Here is a 3,865-nt window from a genome sequence, read left to right as displayed (position 1 = left end):
TTCCCTCCTTCTCTCCCTCTCTTTCCTTCTTGTTCTTTCTGACACCCCTACCCCCTCTTTATGAAGACTCTGGGTCTGTCCTAAGACGCTTCTGACTGACCTTGACAAAAGCCCCACCTTGCCCTCGGAGAAAGGGGCAGAAGAGCTCCATGGAGTCTATTGCAACAGAGGCGGCACATGCTTACAGAATAATTGGCTCCTATAATTTGTTCAGAGCCAGGGCTGAGTAGCAGGGAGGTTTAGATTCTATGGCCTTGAGGGAAAAAACATTCTCTAGAGAGGTTTCTCTTTGCTCTTGTTAGTTGTAAAATAAAAAGACTTCCTGCAGAGGAGGCCTGCTCCTTGGTGAGGGCTTTCCTGTTCCTTCACATAAGTAAATGACCTCTGGGATCCTCTCTTCCACTTTTCCCTTTGGATCAGGTACTTAAAGTTATACAATGTGTAAGATGGTGGGGAGAAAATACAAGGAGTCAAGGCTTAAACACACCTAAAGATCCCTCATACACAGAGAGAGAGCAGGGCCTCAGAGAGGGAGTCATTCTGCAATGACCTCACAGTCACAATAGGCCTCAAATGCCCCTTCATACGTTATTTCTAAATGAGATTTGGCACACAGTTGCAAAAATGCACCAACAGGAGTCACCCATTAAAACATCACGATTTCCATTTGACTCACTTTGGGCATTTCTTAATATATCTCTTAACCTCTGAGGGATGCTAGATATGACCGTGAAGCACCAAACTGACTGTTAGGAGGAGCTAGTTTGAGATTCCATTTACTTCAGGAATTATTCTACATGGTTGTTATATTTGACAATCTTGACAGTCCTGTGAAGTCGGTGCTGTCATCAGCCCCATTTCACAGACTGGGAAACCAAGACCTTGTTCAAGGTCACAGCTTGAAAGTGGTAAGACTGGGGTATAAACCCAGGCTGGTATAACACCGAAGCATCTTTCTATTCTTCCATTATCAATGACAGCACAGCCTAGCATTTTATTGTTAACCTTGTACTTGTTCATCAGCCATGGGCACCTAGGATCATCTTTCCTGGTAGCATCATCTTCTCTTTGAACCCCTCACAGGGACGGTCCTGCAGGAGCTGTCAGGTGGGGCTTAGGTTTATGCCTGGGTTAAAATCCTCTAAAATTCCCTCTGAGAGAGTCCAGGGCATCTGATGCCTTGATTGCCCTGGGAGACATCATTTTTAAGTTAGTCTGACCTCCTTGAGCTCATTTCTTTGTCCCAGTCACCTTTGCTTCCATCAAAAATAACAGGTTGCTGATAAGTTGGCTCTCGGCTCCCCTGCTCAGACGTTGGACTCTGCATCTGTGCTCAGAGGAGGGCTCTCAAGTTCAAAAAAGCCCTCATGCTCTGTATTTTGACAGGTTGAGAAATCCAATCCATTCATTTTGAAAACCCATTAAGCCCAACCAATATGAGATATTTAGAAAGGCCAGGATTTTGCTTCTGGTCAGAAGGTCAGTGCTGTCATAAAATAATAGCTAAAGGAAGTGAAACAAAACATATTTTATTGTATGGCTATAATTCCCAAACATTCTTTAAAAATATACTTTCAGTTGAAGCAAGACACAACAAAAACACAGCACACTGAATTGCCGGAAATTGTCACCACTATAAACTCTCTTTGTTCAGAGTATTTATTCAATTTTCCAGGCCCCGTTCTCAGACCAGTGATAGGCACAAGTAAATGCTCAATAAGTGTTCAGTGAATGAGCTTCAAAATGGTTTATTTTGCTATTTTACATTTTTTCTAGGTATTAGTTTCTCTTGTTCCCAATAGCTGCTAAATCATCCTCAAGAAAAGAACATCTGATTTTAGTTCTCTGGGGCATTGAAAAGTGAGTTTCAGAATAAATAAGTTTGACTCTTCTTGGCATCTCGAATTATATTATTGATAATGCAGGTAATAGGGTTTTATGGCCAGATTCTCCAAAGATAACTCGTTTGATCCTTTCGACCTTGTGAAGGAGGCATGGGAGATGTTATTCTTTTGTGTTAGCCCTAGGAAGGGTGGGTGAGTACAGACCATTACCTGAAAGAAAATAACTTTACTATTAGGTGACCTTGAACACAAATAATGTTCAGAAGATGGTGTAAAACATTCCTGTATTTTCCCACTGAGTCACCTTCCAGTCCATAGACTGTCTCCTTTGATGAATATTTTTATTTTCATTTATTTATTTATTTATTTATTTACATACTTACTTACTTACTTACTTACTTATTTTTTAGGCAAGGCGACCCTTGGTTGACCTCACAGATTGCAAGGACCTTGTCAGTTTACAATCCCTTTTTCTTTAAATGTTTTTATGCCTGCAGCACCTGGCCTTCTTGATGGTCTCTCATCCAAGTATTAACCAGGCCCGACCCTGCTTAGCTTCCAAGATCAGATGGGATTGGACTTGTTCAGGGTGGCATGGCCATAGACTGATGAATATTTTTAGTTCCCTCCTCCCTCTTCTCTTATCTCTCACAATCCTTTCCATCTTTTCCACTCCATCTCTCTGAGCACCACCCTGGAGAAACCAAAAGACCTTCAAGGTTCTAAGCATGTCTCCTGCCTTTGCCCTGATGTGATATAGCCGTCCCTAATCCTGCATCCAAAGATTCAGTTTATAGTCAGAGGGAGCAAACGTATGGCCTGTGACCAGAGCTGACTCTTGGAATCTCCAGGTAGACTCAATAAATAGGACTCTACCTGAGCTGTGGACCCACTGAGAAGAAAGAACAAAGAGTAAGCTGATGGAGGTAATGCAACACCTTAATGAGACAGTGGATATTGAAGAATATGGCTTATAGTAGTAGGCTAATAAGATTCCTAATGTGTAATCTCAGACTTACCTATGCTGGACTGGGGTAGGCTACTCTTCATCAAGGTGGAACCCTGTGGGTAGGTGACTCAAAAGAGGAAGGCTCTGGGTTATAAATGCCCAATTTCTTCTCTCAAACCCTTTAATCAGGTAAGCTATTTTTTCCCACCAGCGGAGGAAGGAGTATAGAGTGGGGAGAGGCCAGGTGTAACTCTTACAGATGTCTCTTCTTATGAGGAATCATCAGGAAGAGAAGTATTCCTCTTAACGCAGCATGGTTTACTGACTCATGCCATTTTCAAAAAGTTGATGGAGTAGATTATGTTTAAAAATAAGGAGATTTTACACAAAAATCACAATTTCTGGCATTTTTTTTGAAAAGTAGATTGATTGATCAGCAGTGAACCTGTGCTCTCATGTGGCAGCAGTGGCTCAGAAATGTACTGTGCCAGTTCCTTTCGTCAGATCTGGCTGCTTTAGCTCATCAAGGACCCCCAGTCCCTACTGTGTAGATATTGCTCTTTCCAGTTCCACACATTTATATCTCCTGCCTGGCCCTTCTGGGCATTTTAGTTTGTTTCTTCTGCTTCCCTGTGTATATCTAGAGCGGAGCATCTACAGCACCAACAGACCTGTGTCTTGCTAATGTTTCTCAGCTCTACTGATTATTGTTTTATTTTGATACGTTATTAGCTTAACAAAGTCCTGATCTTTTTATTCTGTCTCACAGAAGACTTCTTCCATAGCAGAGGTTTTGCACTGAAGAAGATAAAGGAGGTTGAGGGAAAAGGAAAATCCTGTCCTGTCAAACAAAGAAACCAAGGCCCAGATGTCAAGGTATATTGCAGGAGGAAGACACCTGTGCTGTCCTTGGATGTCTATTCTACTGCGCTGCAGCTGTAGCCATTTTTGCTGGGTACCACTGAGCCAGGCGAGCAACAGATTGCACATCTGAGTGTGAATTTCTGAAATATACTTTGCCTCCCTACGGTGACCAGTTAGGCAGAAGCCCCAACCTAACTGGATCCACAGC

General features: G+C 42.4%; 1 pseudogene; it reads right to left on the bottom strand.

Moving 5' to 3' along the window:
* Window positions 1-2,332: 2,332 nt before the first annotated feature.
* On the bottom strand, window positions 2,333-2,450 carry LOC112476686 (annotated as a pseudogene).
* Between the last annotated feature and the right edge of the window lie 1,415 nt (window positions 2,451-3,865).

The sequence above is a fragment of the Pteropus alecto genome, unplaced genomic scaffold (genome assembly GCF_000325575.1).
Source record: "Pteropus alecto unplaced genomic scaffold, ASM32557v1 scaffold71, whole genome shotgun sequence".
NCBI lineage: Eukaryota > Metazoa > Chordata > Mammalia > Chiroptera > Pteropodidae > Pteropus > Pteropus alecto.
This window is presented reverse-complemented; position numbering and strand designations above follow the sequence as displayed.